General features: G+C 40.3%; 1 protein-coding gene across 9 annotated transcripts in view; it reads left to right on the forward strand.

The window, feature by feature from the left end:
• Bend7 (BEN domain containing 7) overlaps positions 1 to 20,406 on the forward strand; it is a 103,915-nt gene that overhangs the window by 52,591 nt on the left and 30,918 nt on the right. The gene's annotated exons all lie outside the window — the stretch shown is intronic.

The raw sequence follows: 20,406 nt of genomic DNA on the forward strand, positions 1-20,406 counted from the left end.
AGGGGATGTTCTGAGTAGGTGACATCTGAAATAGACTTTAATGATGAGAAGTAATTAAATAAATGCAAAGAAAATGGAAAAAATAGCTACCTAATAATTTAATGGAGCTTAAATTCAGTAAAACAAGGGGTGAAAGCCATTTGCCTTCCGAACTATTTAAAGCCTCTACTGTTTGGTAGACTTTGAGGGCAACCTGTTTATCTTAAAGTATTTAACTTCAGGGATATAATACCAAGGAAATGGACTCAAATATAGTGCACCCCCAGGGGTTTTCAGCCAAAGCTGTGCTTATTAACGGTTGTTTCTTAAAGCTGCCTAGACCCCATCCCAGACCCAATAAATCAGAATTTTCTTGGGTTTGGGACCACAGTGAGTCTAATGCCTGTCCCTGCTTCATTGCTGGTCTTCCTTAAACTCAGAAAAGGAATCTCATTTTCCTCAAACTTACATCTGTTTGCTACATAAGGAATGAGTGAGAATGTGGGAATTTAAGAGAAAGGTGGTGGCTTTTATTGATCCTTCTTGAGCCCTTCACATAATGAGTAGAAACCAGTACTGGATTAACTTCAAAGACAAAATTCTAATTCCCAGTTACTGAATTCTCACAAAACCTTCATTGTAACACAAATGTACTGTAAGGGTTGACAAAAACATCCTCCTGCCAAAAGAGATAAGTTTCTGTAGCATAAATAGGGCCACTGCGGCCTGATCACAACACACAGTATAATGGGCACCATCACCATTGCCAACATTGTCACTTTGTATATTTATTATGACATTGCTCAGCAGATGAAAGCAAAGTGTCTTGAGGAAGGGCACCTTTCTTATCTGCACAGTGGTGCCATATGGGCTAGCTGTGGCCTTGAAAACAGAAAGCAGTGTTTGCCACATAACTCACCTCCTTTGTATTTAACTCTCTGAATCGTCTGGCTGATTTGAGATGCTCACCAGCATCCTAAGGTAATGCCTCATCCTCCTGCTTTCTCCTTTTGTAGGGAAACAGGATTGTATAGTAAGGGCAGAATTGGTCAAATTATATTCCCTGTAGCTTTTTGCTGGAACCTACAGTTGGCTTCAGTAATCCAGCAAATGTTTCAATTCAATTCTGTAAACTGCCTCATACAAGGTATACATCAAAAATGTGAAAAACTCAGAAATTGGTATTTGCTAGTATTTCTGTCCTTAAAATCCATACACAAATGATCATGGAACCTTTGTAGTCACAGTAATAACTGTGGACTGTCAAATTCCAATAAGAAAACCTCTTAAAAACCCATAGAACTTTATTTAAAAATGAATTGAAAACTCTCATCAATTTTTTTTAAAGAGAGAATTTTAATATTTATTTTTAGTTATCAGCAGACACAACATCTTTGTTTGTATGTGGTGCTGAGGATCGAACCTGGGCCACAAGCATGCCAGGCGAGCGCGCTACCACTTGAGCCACATTCCCAGCACGAACTCTCATTAATTTTGACTGCCTCCAAGACTCTCTTGTATAAGAGCAAACATGGCTGCATCTGTCCTGATAAAAGCACCTTTAGTAGAGCTTCCACCTTTTGGATTCAGTCAGGTCTTCCCACTGGCTGCTCCCTGTAGTTTTCTGTTACAGTGACTGTTTCCAGATTGTGTTTCATGCATCCTTCTCTGGGTTATCTTTTGACTGCTCTCCATGGTCAGCTCATGGTATTTCTCAGAAACATTTTTATATTCAACCTTAGCATCCTCTCATCAACCCTGCCATTTTGATGGGAGTAAGTCTAACGTTCATTATTTTAAGTACCTCCCTCTCCACCCCTCTATGTCACCACATCTGCCTTTTGAATTGGCTTAGCCAGGTACCAGTAAGAGGGGGCAAATACCAATTATAAATGTGGACAGAACCAGGTGCAGTGGCACATGCCTCTAATCCCAGCTACTCAGAAGGCTGAAGCAGGAAGATTGCAAGTTGGAGGCCAGCCTCAACAATTTAATGAGACCCTGCCTCAAAATAAATAAAAAGGGTTAGGGATATAGCTCAGTGGTAAAGAACCTATGGATTCAATCCCCAGTACCAAGGGGGCGGGGAGGAAAAAAGATAGAGAAATATGGGAACTCCTACTTTCTGTAGGAGCTAGTCAAATGAGCTAGTTACTTTGGGGCATAAGACATGCATGACATTGTGATTTAATCACAAGGTTCTTAAAAAGTCAACTGTGATGTTCATTACCCAGACACACAATCCCCTTGAATGTGGCAGAGGTCTTCTGATACTAGTACTCCCTTGTAACCTCGTTATTTTTAGCAGAGGCATCAACAGTCTCCCACCCTTCAATTTTGTAAACTCAGAATCACCTTCAATGCATTTTTTTCTCCCCAGTTAATCCTGCTTCATTACCCAACCCTGTCAATTCTTTGTGTGTCCTTCTTCACATTCTTTACTCTTCATCTTCTCTGACCTCATCCAGCTGCTCATCTCTGTATCCTTAAAAGTTCTGCAAAAACCTCAAAATACACCTTGTCTTTCCTTTCCTCCTGCAAGTTTAAACTATATGCTAATAGCCAAACAACATTTATAAAACCAAATTTCATGACATAATTTTCCTATTACCTCCTCTTTGCCCAGTAAATCACATCTAATCTTTGCCCTTTTTTCCAGCCTCCCTGAAACTTGACTTCTCCCTTCTTTCTCCCAGAGCTTCCTACCAGGTGAACCAGCTCAGTGTTGGTACTGTTCCTCAATCATCACATACACCTGAGTTTTGACTTTGAGTTCTGCTCTTCTCCCCATGGCTGTGATCCTCTTCTCTCACCCATCTTTCTAGACAAACCCAACTCATTCTTCCTGGCCCAAGCCTCAACCTACACTGATTGCCTCTTTCCCTAAATTCCTATAGTGCTTATTAACTCTGTATGGTTCAGCCATAAGTCTTAACCCTTTGCTTTGCTATTAATGTTTTATGTGGAGGATGACCATATCATTTTTTAGAGTAACAATGGTGCTGTTAGGGCTGGGGTTGTGGCTCCAGAGGTAGACCCTACCACTTCCATAGTTGACTTTTCAAGAACTTTGTGATTAAATCACAATGCCATGTTTGTGTTGTGCCCCAAAGTAACTAGCTGACCTAGCATGAGTGATGCACTAGATTCGATCCTCAGCACCACATAAAGTAAAATAGACATTGTGTCCACCTATAACTAAAAAATTTAAAAAAATAAAAAAATGGTGCTGTTAATGATTTCATTGGCAAAATAGGCATTTTAAATGTGAACTATCCCCAGAAAATTAGAATATATGGTAATCCTGTTTACGTTTGAGCATCTTTTCTCCCTTATAATAAAACTATGTTCCTATGGGCGAAGAACATGTTGTATATTTGCTTGTAAATTTCTTGGCACCTGAGACAATGCCACACAACATGACTAATGATCAGTAAGTACAGGAACAAATGAAAGAGGGAGGGACAGAATCAAGCAGCCACTTTATCTTCCCCCAAAAAGTAGTTTCTTAAAAATTAAAAACAACTCCATCACACTGGATGTGTAGAGGGCATGGAAACAGGACAGTGGTACAACTTCCCCAGGACAAGTTGGAAAGGGCAGCTGGAATTCTAGAAGGCAGGATCTGAGTTTGAAGACTGGCAGACCAGATGATGTATAGTGGTTAAGGACCGTACAAATCTAGGGGTCAAAACTGATCCCGAATAGGAAACCAAATTTGTATTCAGTGGGAACTCTGAAAACATTAATTATTGCCAAATATCAAAGAATGAGCTCCTCAATATGCAGTATGAAGGGGGTGGTTTGTCATTTTTTCATTCATATGACAGATTAATCATCTTCAAAAGGTAAAATATAATAAACTTATTGTGAGAGTTGGGTTTAAAGAAATCCAATAGTGGAATACATAGTCAGGCTTAATGTGTCATTTTCTATCTTTATTGTCTTAAGCTTTCTTTTTGGGGGGAGGGGGCAGGTCCCAGAGATTTAACTCAGGGGCACTTGGCCACTGAACCACATCCCCATCCCTATTTTGAATATTATTTAGAGACAGGGTCTCACTGGTTGCTTAGCACCTCACTGTTGCTGAGGCTGGCTTTGAACTCACAATTCTCCTGTCTCAGCCTCCCAAGCTGCTAGGATTACAAGCATGTGCCACCTTGCCGTGCTCAAGATTTCTTAATACATCACTACACTTACCCATCCATGTGTTTTTTTAGCATTCATATCATAGCAAATTGCCTCAGATATCAAATAAGAGTCTGAGAACTTTATTGCCACCCTCAAAATGTGCATGTAAAATTTTCCTAAGCTGACCTCAATTAGAAGGGAGTTGTCACCATTTGAAAAGAACAAAAAATAAAGCCCTTCATAACCCTGAGGTATCAGCCCTGTCCGGAGGTCCCCAGCATCCTCACCCCAACCTCACTCTGTGCTGCAGCCACAGAAAGTGGTACAATCATGAGGCCTGCACATGATCTATGGGGGAGACCCTACCACTTCCTGCCCAGCTCGGGGCTCTTTGTTGTTCTTCTAGCCTTGCTTACCTCTGAATTTGGATGGTTATGAGGAGTCAGATGGTACCTGAACTCTTTCCCTGTGACATAACTCATTCTGGAACTGGAGGCATTTCTTGCAGACTTCCTGGCTATAGGGTGAACTCTGTATTTATGCAGTGACTTAGAAAGTTCATATACCCAGAAGCCTTAGGTTTAAAAACTGAGAAAAACTCATTACCTTTATCCTCCTCCAGACATTTATCTAAAAAACAGATGAGCATGGGCTTTCTATGGCACAGTGGTTGGGCAGAGGACTGGTGGTATGCATGCTATTTTATGCCAATTGCTGAACTCTTTGATGATTTACAATATTTAAAATTTTTGTTTTGCTTCCTGATCTATAAAATAAGTGAGTTATATGAAATATTTCCAAGGTGCCTTCCAGGAGAATTCTATAAATCTATGATTGTAAAACATTTTTCTTTGCTTAAAAAAAAGGGCATGTTAAAGAGTAAACATCATTATATCAAAGCTTGTTACTCAGATATTAATATTTAGCAGATGTAATTCATTCCCTTGAACTATACCAGAAACATTAAACAAAGGTGCATTGTAGCACAACTTGCCAAAGGAAAGTGTTAATCATATTTCCCAATAGTTATAAATGAGTTCTGCTGTGGGCTTTCTTTAATGAATATAAATTGAAATTAACTTTGTTTAATTTGAGAAACCACTATGGGCACTTTTTTGGCACTTTTCTAGATAGAGATGCTATTGTAGCAAAATGGGATGCAGAGGGACAGGGATAGGGTTGTTTTCCTCCAGAGTCCAGTGGCCTCAAATCTCTGAGAATCACAGTGATTAAACAAGATTGTTCAAATCTCATAATCCCACCAGGTTGGGAATAATGAGAGAGCATTATGGGATGCATTCTTACTCCTCGCCACCATTTAAGTTCCTGAAACATTACTTCCTCTAGGAAAGAGTGTGACTTGACTAAGTTTTAAAGTCTCCAGTTTGGAGATTATATGATTCAGAAATTTTAGTCCAAATTTTCAGAAGTAAACCTACAAAATTATGTAAATTATGGCTGGGAATAAATTTAATGGCTTTTGAGGGCCTTTTTCATTATAGCTACCAACCACAAATAATAGCCCTATGCAATAATGATCAGCACTAAGTGTTAGATGGTCATTATGGTCAGCTTTGGCCATACGTGCCTCTGAGACTGTACCAGTGGGCTGCCCAGTAGGGCCCTGCAACAGTCTCCTATATATAACTCAGAAGGACATTCTAATTCTCATGTAAGCATATTGTTTGCAATATTTTTATTTCCTTAACTTAAAGCCTTCCTTTTGAGGTGTATTATAGTTAATGATCTGCTAAATTTTTATTGTTAAACCAAATCTGAAATGAACTTCAGGGCTCAGTAAATTTTGAGACTGTGGCTATTTACTAAAGAGATTCTTCCCCTGTTTCTTTCAAGTTAAGTAACAGACCAGAGAAAAAAGTTTCTCAGATTTATTCTTTCATGAACAGAACATTCATGTTTGCCTTTATGTACCCACAGTGAATGCAAGACATAATCTCTGCCCTCCTCAAGCTTATAGTCTAGTCAAACATAAGACATTATTATTGAAAAATGCTAGTTAGGAAAACTCAGGGAGGCCATCTCTAAGGTCAGACCTGAAGGGAGAGATCAGAGGAGGTCTTCCTTCCATAAGTCCCCTAGAGCAAATTACAAAACTTTCTAAAGAAAGCTTCCAGTGCTGATCCTGAAAGAGTATTTTTAAGGAGTAGAACTGAGGTCTGGTCAGTATTGGTATTTCTGTGACAGACTCTTAGAAGAAGTTTTCTGATTTGTTCATAGACTGACTAAGAGTGACATTCGTCCCCTTCAACATGACCTTGACACTAAGAAGTGGAAGTAAGTGTTCATCTTGAAGTGGTGAAGACATTCACCATGATTCATTTTCTCTCTGCCTTATCTGAGACTGAGAACCGCTCTGATGCTTACTTCATACCCCCTCTTTCTTTTTTTTTTAACATTTTTAAAAATTTTTTAGTTGTAGGTAGACACAATACCCTCATTTTATTTTTATGTGGTGCTGAGGATCGAATCCAGTGCCTCACACGTGCTAGGCGAGTGCTCTACCTCTGAGCCACAACCCAGCCCTGGTTCCCACAATTTTGAGGCCTGCTTGCAGTATAAGTTCTGGAGCCTCAATTGTAGAGGGGGAAGGTAGAGAGATGTAGGTGGAATCTTGGTCATTTAGGGAACTAAGGAGACTTTGGCCTCAGAGCCAGCTCACGTGCAAATCGACCCCACCATACCCATCCCATTCTGACTGCACCATCCCTGTCCTCTCCCATAGGGCCACAGAGATTTGGAGAGTAGTAGCACTCATCCCAGGCCTCACTTTTTGGAAACGAGAGCTAGTTGCTCCCCAGGGGCACTCAGCAAGTGCCCTTTAGAAGAATAGTGTCAGCACTTGTTGTTTGACTTCATAATGGCTGCCAATCTAACTGGAGTGAGATGGTATCTTAGGGTGGTTTTGATTTGCATTTCTCTGACTGCTAGAGATGGTGAGCATTTTTTCATGTACTTGTTGATTGATTGTATGTCCTCCTCTGAGAAGTGTCTGTTCAGGTCCTTGGCCCATTTGTTGATTGGGTTGTTTGTTCTCTTATTGTCTAATTTTTTGAGTTCTTTGTTTATGAAGTCAAACAACAACAAGTGCTGGCGAGGATGTGGGGAAAAGGGTACACTTGTACATTGCTGGTGGGACTGCAAATTGGTGCAGCCAATTTGGAAAGCAGTATGGAGATTTCTTGGAAAGCTGGGAATGGAGCCACCATTTGACCCAGCTATTCCCCTTCTCGGTCTATTCCCTAAAGACCTAAAAAGAGCATGCTACAGGGACACTGCTACATCGATGTTCATAGCAGCACAATTCACAATAGCAAGACTGTGGAAGCAACCTAGATGCCCTTCAATAGATGAATGGATAAAAAAAATGTGGCATTTATACACAATGGAGTATTACTCTGCATTAAAAAATGACAAAATCATAGAATTTACAGGGAAATGGATGGCATTAGAGCAGATTATGCTAAGTGAAGCTAGCCAATCCCTAAAAAACAAATGCCAAATGTCTTCTTTTATATAAGGAGAGGGGGGTATAGTTCAGTGGTAGAATTCTTGCACAGTATGCCCAAGGCCCTGGGTTCAATCCCCAGCACCACTAAAAAAATTAAAAATCCCCAAAGTACAAAAAATTGTAGTGTTGGCAATTTATATATGCCAAACAAAAACCATAAATGCCTTATATAAGGAGAGTAACTAAGAACAGAGTAGGGTCGAAGAGCATGAGAAGAAGATTAACATTAAACAGTGATGAGAGGTGGGAGGGAAAGGGAGAGAGAAGGGAAATTGCATGGAAATGGAAGGAGACCCTCAGAGTTATACAAAAGTACATACAAGAGGAAGTGAGGGGAAAGGGAAAAATAATACAAGGGGGTCAAATGAATGCCAGTAGAGGGGGCAGAGAGAGAAGAGGGGAGGGGAGGGGAGGGGAGGGGGGATAGTAGAGGATAGGAAAGGCAGCAGAACACAACAGACACTAGTATGGCAATATGTAAATCAATGGATGTGTAACTGATGTAATTCTGCAATCTGTATATGGGGTAAAAATGGGAGCTCATAACCCACTTGAATCAAAGTGTGAAATATGATATATCAAGAACTATGAAATGTTTTGAACAGCCAACAATAAAAAATTAAATAAAAAAAAAAGAAGAATAGTGTCAGTGGGGAGCAAGATACACAGAGAGATCACAAAGAATGAGGTAACATGGCAGGAAAAACCTGGGTATGAGGTGCAGTGGAGCCCTGACAATGATGGACAGGAAGACAGACCCTCCTGGAGGTTGCATTCCAGTTTGGAAAGCATATGGCAAACAAAAAGAAGAGTGTCAGGCCTCCCCCATGGTAGGGGAGAGCTGGTCACACCATGGATCTAGAGTTTGTTTTTGTTGTTGTTGTTGTTGTTTTTTTAAAAGAGGTTCTTTTCCTAGAGACCTGTTGTGTTACTGCCTGTATAGCCACTGTATCTTGGCTGGGATGGACTGGCCTGTGGAGGACAGGGGAGTTATAGAAGTCAAGGTCCATAGGGGTGCTGTAGAAGGCTGTGGGAAGGAAAGGCCAGGCTTCTGCTGACTGCACACCTGCCTGCCCACAGTGCCATGCTTTCATTCTGAGCACTGGGATAGAGAGAACTCAGAAGATTTCTGTCAGCCTCCAGGCTTTCTGTGCCTTCAGCTGCTGTTGCCTTTCATGCAGCTCAACATGGGTGGCTTGAACCTGGTGCACTGTGCCCACTACCTGCATACCCCTCTTTCTTTAAATTTTAAGAATAAAAATGTTCTATTTCATTCTCTTTCTCTTTCCTACTTCCTCAGAGTAACTTGAAGTTGGAGTGCATCTTTCCCGTTTGTGTTTTTTATTTTACCACTTACTTATCCATAAATCACATTTACCATTATTTCATGTACTTACAAATCTACACACACAGCTTCATCTGTATTTTTGCCACTGGGTTTTGTTTCACATGTCCCCCTTTTTTTAGAGATCTGTCTAGATAACTACTTTATAACTCTGGATTATTCATTATTCATATAACCACTACATGGTGAAGCCCTCCCTGGCTATAATCTTCTGGAGACAGTGGAATTGGTTCTTCTCTCGGTTACCCATGGCAGAGGTCCTCTTGGTGTCTCTTGGATTTCATGTCTCATTTTTCTCTAGGAAACCCACCAGGCAGTGGAATGGCCAAGTGACAGGGTACAGCATCTTCAGTTTCATTGGGCATTGCCAAGTGGCTCTCTAAAGTGACTGATATTATTTATAAACCCATTAGCAACATAGAAGAAATCCCACTTTTCCTCATTCTTGCCAATATCTAGTGTTGTCAGACTTTAGTTTTTCGATTGGGTTCAGTTGGTACCTCGGAAGTAGAATCCCTGATAGCTAATGAGTTTGAGGATCATTTCATTTTGTCATTAATTAGTTATTTTTCTTCTGTGAATTTCTATTTTTCTGTTTTTCCATTAGGTCATTGCTTTCTTACTGTCTTATCTGAGGTCTTTGTCAGGTATACATGTTGCAGATGCCACGCTCTTATTTTCCAGTGTGTATCAACATTGCTATGCTGTCTTTTATCATTGTAAAGTTGAGGTTGGACAGTCAGATTTCTTTTTGTTTATGCTTTGTGCTTTTTTGTGCACATTTTTAAAAATTCTCCCCACTTTGATGATATTCTAATTTTTACCAACAAAGCTTTAAGGCTTTCTTTTGTATATTTGGATCTTTAATCCACCTGGAATCTACTCTTTCCTAAAATGTGACAAAGAGATTTCTTTCTTGTTCTTTGGATAGTCAATTATTTCAGTATCGCCCCTTTTTAATTTTTTTAAAATTTTGAATTGTTTTATTGATTTATGATTTTATCTCTGACAGATACTGAGCTCCCATCTTCCATTGTGAACACTTTTATCAACCTCTGAGCCGATGCCACACAGTGGTCATAACATGGGTATTATGATACTTCTGAATATCTTCAGGTCATGTCCTCCTCTGTCTCTTCCTTCCTCTTCTCTTGGCTCCAGTTCTTTCTCTCTGTATTCAGTTTTCTTCTTCCTGAAGTACAACACTTGATAATTCTTTGGATGAGGGTCTGTGGAATCTTTTCTTTCAGTTGGTGTTCTAAAATCTCTTTATCTGACAATCACTGTCTAAGGGTGTGGAGTTTAGCTGGGTATTCTATTCTAGATGAAGGAGGATTCTTTCAGAGCAGCTGGAAGACATCACAGTGTCGTCTAGATTGAATTGCTGTGAATCTGCTCTTAGCCTGTTCTTTTTCAGACAATCTCCACTCTAGTTGTTTTCAAAATCCCTTCACCCTTTGGCATTCTCTGGTTTCTTTATTCCAGGCCCACATATGTATTTATTTTTATTACTAATATGTCAGATGGTTTTGCTGCTTGGGACCAAGGGTTTATTATTCATCAGTTCTGGAAATTCTTCATCTGTTGTCTCTAACTTACTTGGCCTTTCCTTAATTCTTTCATTTGGCTTCCTCTGAAACATCTGTGAGTGTTTATTGGATCATTTTGTTCCATCCTTCATATCTCTTAATTTGTCTATAATATTCTTCATCTCTTCATCTCTGTATTACCAATCTGGAGAATTCCTCAGATCTGTCTCCCTGTTCTACTCAGTGATATTAATTTGTCATTATTTGTTATTTTTTCTTCTCCAAATTTCCTACCTTTTCCTATTTTTCCATTATTGATTAGTCTCTACTATGAGTTTTTAAATTTCAACTACTATGTTTTAATTTCTACAAGTTCTATTTGGTTCTCTTTGTAACTGGCCTTCCTTGATGAACGAAGTCCTTCCATTTCAAGCACACTTATTCAGCATTCTATTTTCTCAGGTCTGTGGGGCTCTAATCCTACATTTCTTGGGCCTCACTCATGGTGAATTGTTCCCTCATGTGTTTCACTGTATTTAAATAGGAGTTCGTCCATGAGAATCTGCTGAGGCCTGGCTTCAGAGGCACTCTTAAGAGTTATTCTGCTTTTCTTTTTGTCTGGGCCCTAGACTATCAACAGCAATGCTTATGCTCATTCATACTTTTATGCAGATGATATAGCTTCAAATTCCAAACCTCTACAAGGTGTAAGCCAAGCATTTAGGATTTTCTCAGGCAACTTTTTCTCCCCCCAAAGACTTGATAACTTGCTCACTGCCTCCTTGCTAGTGGTAGATCATTCCTCTTTTCACAGCTTCAAGCAGAGGCTTGAGCCTCAACTCCTCCACACATAGGTCCAGGCCCTCATTTTCTACTTCTAAATCTGTGTCAAATCCAAGCTTTGTGGCCATCGAGACTGCAGCCTCCACCTCAGGACAGTTGCAAGGTGTGATTTTGGTCTGCACATGCCCTTCCCTGTGTCTGGAACATTCTCTACCATCTTTGACCTCTACCCCATTTCTTAAGGTCCAGTGTAGCCATCACTTTATCCAAAAGCTTTCCTCAGCTCCAACCCTCCAGCATAGGCATGGGTGGGATTCCCTTCTCTGTGGCCCTGACTGATTTCTGTAGTAGCAGTTGTGCCCTTGTCTGTTCTTGATCCCTTATTTCCCTTTATCCTCCTCTTTATTGCAAGCTCTTTGAGGTCAAGGGGCCATTTGCTTACTAGAACCTAGCATAACCTAGCACATATGGGTACTGGATAAATATTTCCTGAATGAATACACGTTGTTTTTATAATAAGGCACAGTATTGTTCAGGTTCCTGATATGAAGCACTCCTGTTTGTGTACAGGATCAGAAAACAACATCCACTCTAATTGATCTTAATATGAATCAACAAAATGGATGAGAGAAATCATATGCTGAAGCAGTCAGAGCTCAAAAGATCCTTTGTGACCATGTGTCTCCTGATGTGCTTCTAAGATTTATGGGTGCAGAGAGGTCAGAAACAGGAAGTCAGAAGACTTGGTGCCCACACACCTCAGCCTTGGAGAAGGTGGTGGTATGTCGTCAGGGGTGTACTCAGAATCAGGCTCCAAGCTGTATAAAATGCTCTCTTCAAGAAGACTTTTCCAGGGCTGTGGTGTAGCTCAGTGGTAGAACGCTTGCCTATTGTATGTGAGGCACTAGGTTCAACCCACAGCACCACATAAAAATAAATAAATAAAATAAAGGTATCGTATCTAGCTACAACTAAAAAAAAAAAAAAAAAAAAAAGATTTAAAAACAAACAAAAAAAAAACCCCACTCCATTTAAAAAGAAAAAAAAAGGAGGCTCTTCTGGATAATACTAGACATATGTGAAAATAATCTTAGGGTATTTCTTTCCTTTGTCCCTTTTTCTTTTCTTGCATCCTCTCGTCCTTCCTTGAATTAAACTATTCTATTATCATGCTAAAGCCTTGTAACTGGCTCTGAGTACACTTGAAATAGTTGCCCTGTATTTGTCACCATAGAAAATTATCAAGATATGAAGACTTGGTCACAACTAAAGGCCCTGGTTTCTTTCTGAGCCTCAGTAATTATATTTGCTTCTAAGTAAGAGTGTCACATTGCTGACTCTTGCCTAGAAAAAGCACAGGTGGTCATCCTATATCAGGCACATTAAAACCATTTGACTTTTTAGTTTTTTGGGGAAAAAAGGGGCTCTTCTGTTTCAAGAAGCAGGGTACCACCTGAGTTCCTTGAGGAAAAAAGCTACTTCAGGAAGCCACATGTTGGGCTGGGATTGAGGCTCAGTGGTAGAGCTTGCACTCATGAGGCCCTGGGTTCCATCCTCAGCACCACATAAAAACAAATAATAAAAACTAAAGAGATTGTGTCCCTCTACAACTAAAACAAATATATATTTAAAAAAAGAAGCCCCATGTTTACATGGGAAACACCGAGGTCACTGATGGGCTTGCCTGCATTGCTATTCTCAGTATCCATCTTGTGAGCTGTGTTCTCTGCCTCTCTGGGTCTCTGCTTCTCCTGGCACATCTGCTTTCTCTGCCTCTACACTCTGCTCCGTCACAGTTTGGTTTTCACTGAGACAACCTGACTACTCACATCGTGACATTTCAGCTTTGCCTGCAGTTGCTAAGCTCTCATTCTTTCATTGCCTGCTGTTTCCAGGAGGAGGTGGGAGAGGATCTGGCTCATGCTTTCATGCAGTGTTTGGCATCGACAGCCAGTCATCAAGTCTCCAAATTCCCACCCATCCATCCCCCTACTGCCCAGTTTCCATTCAGAGCTTACCCATTTGTGCTCAGATGGCCTCCTTGGTCTGGGGTAGGAGCAGCAGTGAAGGGGAGATCTTCCAGACTCACTCAGTTCTCTCTCCCCAGTTGTCACTCACACTTCCATTTTGTGTGGTTGAAAATAATACCAGTATTTGTTTAACGATTGCTGTGCTTTTATTTTGAACTCAACCATTTTTCTTTTACAATACTTGAGTACCCATCTACACCTTTAAATCAAAAACTAACTTATGTGGAAAATAATCCCTACTATTTGTGCAATCTCGGAACAGTCATTTAGCCTGCCCATACTTTGATCTTGTCATCTGTAGTTTAGGATCACAATACCTACCCAATGGTAGTTATGAAGATTAAATGAGATATGAACTGCTAAGCAAATGGGAAGCCTCAAGTAATATCTTTAGGAGAGTAGAAGGAGTGGGCCTAGTGGCACATGCCTATAATTCTAGTGACTTGGGAGGCTGAGGCAAGAGGTTCACAGGTTTGAGGTTAGACTCTACAACTTAGCAAGGCCCTAAGCAACTTAGTGAGACCCTGTGTCAAAATAAATAATAAAAAGAGCTGAGGGTGTAGCTTGGTGGTAAAGTGCTCATGAGTTAAATCCTCAGTACCCAAAAAAAAGAATAGAAGGAGAGAGGAGAATGTGAGAGGGATGCACGTTGGTCATGTAATACTCTGATGTAAGGATGAAGAAGCTTCCCAACAGTCCCTGTGCTTTTAGCACTTCCCCAGTCACAGGTGTCCCCAGTTGAGTTGCTCTGCTTGTCACTTGGGACCCTAGTATGAGGCTGCTGCCCCTCACAGGGCCCTCAGAGTTTGGCAGATCTGATGAGGATGTGGCTTTCAGTGGCTTTCAGTTTTGCTTGTTATAAGACTTTAGTCCCACTTGTCTGTCTGATCACAAGTTACACTTGAGCCGTCACACCCAGGGGTGACCTGTCCCTGCTGGCCAGAGTTCCCAGAGGGTTTCACAGTGAAATTAAAGATCTGCAAGCCTACTTCTGCTCCTTCAAGAGTCTGTATGACACCAGGATGTCCTTTAAAAGTCCATATCCTACCCTGCCTTTTTTCCCAGCACAGATAAGGCAGAAAGACTCCAAATGAAGTCCTTCCGACAGAGAGCAGTTGGGGGACATGGCCTGTCCACTCTGTTTGCGGGTGGCACATTCAAGCATGTCAGACACGTTACCCAGCACCACATTCATTAATGATTATATTAAAAGCCACATTCCTGGGAAGGATCTGCTCAGCCGCCACAAGCTTATTCATTATTTATAAACAATTAAAGGGCATGGTTCAAATGAATGCAAGCGTCCGGGAAAGTCATTACTCAAGTACGGATCAACTCAAGCATTTGTCATCTCCCTAGTGACTTAACATACTCTCTGTGCCTTGGGACCTCAAATTATTAAGCAGAGTGGATGCTTATACTCTTATTTAGTTTAATTGTTGGCCTCATTCCACTTGTTCGGATTATTTGAACTTGTTTAAAATTAGTCCCTCACTTCTGTTTAATATATTAAAATAGATAAGGGGGGAAATTTCTTTTTAGAACCTATTGCATTCTAAGGATGAATGCAAATTATCCTACTATGATTCTTAATGACCCACTATTAACATAGTAGGAAACCCAGTGCATTAATGCAATACCTCTTTTCACATCATTACTCCTAATGGAACTGTTACCAGGATAATAGCTTGACCTTTAGCTATAGATTCAGATAGCAAAAATATATTCTGCATACTCCTTACCTCTATTCACATGGCATATTGACTATTTTCACATCAATGCAACAACTATCTTTTGGCCTGTTCTAGGCCTCATCTGCCATTGTAGTGAAAAGAATAGGATTTTCTCTTCGGTAGGTAAATTCTAGTTAAAAGTCTCTTTTAAGTTTGGATTAATCCATGAACTAGACTATCAATAACGTGCCTGATGGAAATATTTATTTGCATAGTTATTTTTTGAGAAGCCTGGCACTCTGCCTTCAAAGGTCTCAGTCACAAACCCAGGAGACAGCAATTTTCCTGGCTTCTTTCTTTTGAAACAGATTGGTTTTAACTGAAAGGAGAAAAAAAAATAAGCAGAAAGTGTTGCCTTAAAAGTGAGTGACAGAGTACTTGAGCTCAAGGTTGTTTTGGAAAGGTCTGACCTGAAGCCCCTCCTGGAGTTGGACAAAACATTCCACAGCCTTCCCTTTGGCAATCCTGAACTTGGTTTTTTTTTTTTTTTTTTTTTTTTTTTTTTAATATTTTATTTTTTTTTTATTGTTGGTTGTTCAAAACATTACATAGTTCTTGATATATCATCTTTCACACTTTGCTTCAAGTGAGTTATGAACTCCCATTTTTAGCCCATATACAGATTGCAGAATCACATCAATTACACATCCATTGATTTACATATTGCCATACTAGTGTCTGTTGTGTTCTGCTGCCTTTCCTATCCTCTACTATCCCCCCTCCCCTCCCCTCCCCACCCTTCTTCTCTCTCTACCCCCCCTATTGACCTTCATTTCTCCCCCTTGTATTATTTTTCCCTTTCCCCTCATTCCCTCTTGTATGTTCTTTTGTATAACCCTGAGGGTCTCCTTCCATTTCCATGCAATTTCCCTTTTCTCTCCCTTTCCCTCCCACCTCTCATCTCTGTTTAATGTTAATCTTCTTCTCATGCTCTTCGTCCCTACTCTGTTCTTAGTTACTCTCCTTATATCAAAGGAGACATTTGGCATTTGCTTTTTAGGGATTGGCTAGCTTCACTTAGCATAATCTGCTCTAGTGCCATCCATTTCCCTGCAAATTCTATGATTTTGTCATTTTTTAATGCAGAGTAATACTCCATTGTGTATAAATGCCACATTTTTTTAATCCATTCATCTATTGAAGGGCATCTGGGTTGGTTCCAAAGTCTTGCTATTGTGAATTGAGCTGCTATGAACATCGATGTAGCAGTGTCCCTGTAGCATGCTCTTTTTAGGTCTTTAGGGAATAGACCAAGAAGGGGAATAGCTGGGTCAAATTGTGGCTCCATTCCCAGCTTTCCAAGAAATCTCCATACTGCTTTCCAAATTGGCTGCACCAATTTGCAGTCCCACCAGCAATGTACAAGTGTACCCTTTTCCCCACATCCTCGCCAGCACTTGTTGTTGTTTGACTTCATGATGGCTGCCAATCTTACTGGAGTGAGATGGTATCTTAGGGTGGTTTTGATTTGCATTTCTCTGACTGCTAGAGATGGTGAGCATTTTTTCATGTACTTGTTGATTGATTGTATGTCCTCCTCTGAGAAGTGTCTGTTCAGGTCCTTGGCCCATTTGTTGATTGGGTTGTTAGTTATCTTATTGTCTAATTTTTGGAGTTCTTTGTATACTCTGGATATTAGGGCTCTACATCATCAAAATGGCGATATTACCAAAAGTTCTCTATAGGTTTAATGCAATGCCAATCAAAATCCCAAAGGCATTTCTTGTAGAAATAGAGAAAGCAATCATGAAATTCATATGGAAAAATAAAAGACCTAGAATAGCAAAAACAATGCTAAGCAGGAAGTGTGAATCAGGCGGTATAGCGATACCAGACTTCAAACTATACTACAGAGCAATAGTAACAAAAACAGCATGGTACTGGTACCAAAACAGGCGGGTGGACCAATGGTACAGAATAGAGGACACAGAAACCAATCCACAAAACTACAACTATCTTATATTTGATAAAGGGGCTAAAAGCATGCAATGGAGGAAGGATAGCATCTTCAACAAATGGTGCTGGGAAAACTGGAAATCCATATACAACAAAATGAAACTGAATCCCTTTCTCTCGCCATGCACAAAAGTTAATTCAAAATGGATCAAGGAGCTTGATATCAAATCAGAGACATGCCGTCTGATAGAAGAAAAAGTTGGCTACGATCTACATACTGTGGGGTCGGGCTCCAAATTCCTCAATAGGACACCCATAGCACAAAAGTTAATAACTAGAATCAACAAATGGGACTTACTCAAACTAAAAAGTTTTTTCTCAGCTAAAGAAACAATAAGAGAGGTAAATAGAGAGCCTACATCCTGGGAACAAATCTTTACTCCTCACACTTCAGACAGAGCCCTGAACTTGGTTATTGACATGCCCAGGAGTCGTTTTGATATTGGCACAGCCTAAATCTACTTTGTTATTTTGGAACCACTAGTTTCTAATATGTGAAAATTTGGACACATGCATTTCACTATTTAAGAAAAGAGAGGTTGCTATGGAAATTAATTGTATAAATAATACTACAAGTGGGAAGATGTTTCCCTGCAAAGACAGTATATTTAATAATTTTTGTAGTATACATTTTCATATAAGCAAATGGGGTACTAAGTAACATAGATTTTTCCATTTATTAAAACAGAACTTCAATGACATCATTTGACGATTCTCTAATTAGTAAACATTGGGGCATGTGAGTGTAATAAAAAAAACCTTCTTTCTTTCAAAATATTCTATTAATTAAAACTTCCTAGTAATTTTCCCCCACTTAGTCTAAATTTGTGAGCTACTGTTTTTGCTTTTATTAGAAACAAAACTGAGAAATATGTTTGCTATTCATCACATGCATCTTGAGTTTCTTCAGTGCAAGGCACTAGGTTCTTTGAAGGAGAAAAAGAAATGAAGACCCTGATGTCATTTACAACCTGGTGTAAATTTAAAAGTACATACCTACCACCCAGGGTATCGTTTTCCTCTGTTCTCTCCCAGGTGGAAGCTACTTGCTCTCCCAAGTCCCACATAACTGACACTGGGCATCCTGGTTGATGTCTTCCTGCTCCTTAGTTCTGCATCCTAACCATAACTCCCCCTCTACTCAAGTGAGCTGGGGTAGAATCTTCCTCTAAGGCTCCAGTCATAGCTGCATGTCTTTCTCTTGCTCCCAGGACCTGCTGTCACCTCCGTAATTCCATCATCCACACAAAGATCCATCTGACCCCGTGGCCACATGGTGTCTGGCCCTTGTCTCTGGTGCCTTTGGCCTCTTCTGCCTTTCAGCCCGCACTATTGAGCACACCTTAGCATCCTCTTCCACAGCTGCTTGCCTCTGCTGTTTTATTTGATTTTTTAAATTTGGATTCTTTGGTATTGGGAATTGAACCCTATTCTGCCAAAACTACCTGGCAAACTCCTGCCCCAGGCCAGTCCTATCATCCATTGTCCTAGATGGGAGCTGCAAAGTGCTGAGGGAGACAGTGCCCACCTGGGTAGACTTGTCACCCCATCTGTGGCTTGGCAGCCTTTCTGCTTGTCCTTACTCTACCACTTTTCCAGTTATCCTCAGAGACAGCTCCAAACATTCCCACACTCACCGGATGTGGCGGCACACGCCTGTAATCCTCGTGGCTGGGGAGGCTGAGGCAGGAAGATCACGAATTCAAAGCCATCCCCACCAATGGCAAGACACCAAGCAACTCAGTGAGACCCTGTCTCTATGTAAAATACAAAATAGGGTTGGGGGTGTGACTCAGTGGTTGACTGCTCCTGAGTTCAATCCCCAGTATCGGGGGAGAAAAAAAAATCCCCACACTCTGCACCCTGATAGAGCTTCACTCTGAGTTCACTGAGTTAAAGGATCCATCACTCCAGCCTGGAAACACTTCTAAATTGGCTGCTGTCTTCCACTTTTTCTAACTTTAGATAACAGCTCCCTCCTATCTTCTCCTTCTAAGCACTGGTGTTATCCATAGCTCTGTGCTTGGCGTGGTGGGCTTCTTACTCTGTATGTTCTCGCTGATTATTGGTTTTCTCTCATGAACTAACACATACATAGTCAGACCTATGTGTCAGTGGGTTCGGCATCCACAGATTCACCAACCAGTGATTAAAAATGTTCAGGAAAAAACCTAGCACCACAAAGAAACAACAAAAGCAAACCAAATCCCAAATTCCACACAACTTGGGGGCTGGAAGTATAATTCAGTGGTACAGTGTGTGCTTAACATGAACAAGGCCCCAGATTTAATACTGAGGACAAAAGAAAAAGAAAAAAGAAACAAACCACATTTGCACAAAACATGCACAGACATTTTTCTTGTTATTCCCTGAACAATACAGTATGAGTTACATAGTGTTTACCTTGTATTAGGTATTATGAGCAATCCACAGGCTATTCAAAGTGCGCAGGAGGATGTACATAGGTTATTTACAAACATTACGCCATTTTTTATAAGGTACTTGAGCAACTGAGGATTTGGGCATCCTCAAGGGTCCTGGAACCAATGCCTGTGGGTACCCAGACACAACTGCCTGTTTGTACCTTTCAGACCAATGTGTTCAGGCCAACCCTTTTCCTGCAGTGTAGGCTTCTCTGTCCACATCTGCTGGCCATCTCCACATGGGTGGTACAAAAACACCCCCACCCTCACAAGCCTTCCCTTTCTTCTGTATTTACTATATCATTTGATATACGAAAAAACTCCAGTTCTCTGCCCTAGATACCTGACTTGCTCTGGCAACTGCAGTCACTTCTGCAACAAAAATAGTCTCCTGAGGGGATCCCCGCCTTCCACACTGGCCTCCCACAAAAAAAAAAAAAGAAAGAAAAAGAAATCCATCCTTCCTGTGGCCACCCTCATACAATTGGATTGCTTACATTTGAGATTGCATTCATAGCTCTTTCTCTTCCTTAAGTTATCGCCTAAGAAGTATGTTCTTTGATTTAACATTTTTTCCTAATATTTTATACATGTCTGAGTATGCTGCAGATAACTTTGTCCATTTTTCTATGGAGACTTTTTATTTGAATGTGCTCTTTATATGGTGGTAGATAATGAATATTTTCAGCCATATTTAGTGCAACTGCCTTTTGTCATTCTACTGAAATATTTATTTTTCATTCAATGGAAATTTCAATTTTTATGTAGTTGAATCTGTCAATATTTTTCTCTGTTATTTCTTTTTAAAAGAAACCTTTTAAAACATTAAACTTACCAATATTTTAAATACCAAGAAGGCAGCATGATATGACTATAGACTAGATGTTGACCTTATGGAGAGCAAGTTGAAAAGGCAAGTTGAAAAGTGCTCAGTAACTGGAGTGGGAGGCAGAAATGTCACCCATACA

This window comes from Marmota monax, unplaced genomic scaffold (assembly GCF_021218885.2).
Source record: "Marmota monax isolate L192 unplaced genomic scaffold, Marmota_monax_Labrador192_F-V1.1 WCK01_AAM20220418_F8-fsc00090, whole genome shotgun sequence".
NCBI lineage: Eukaryota > Metazoa > Chordata > Mammalia > Rodentia > Sciuridae > Marmota > Marmota monax.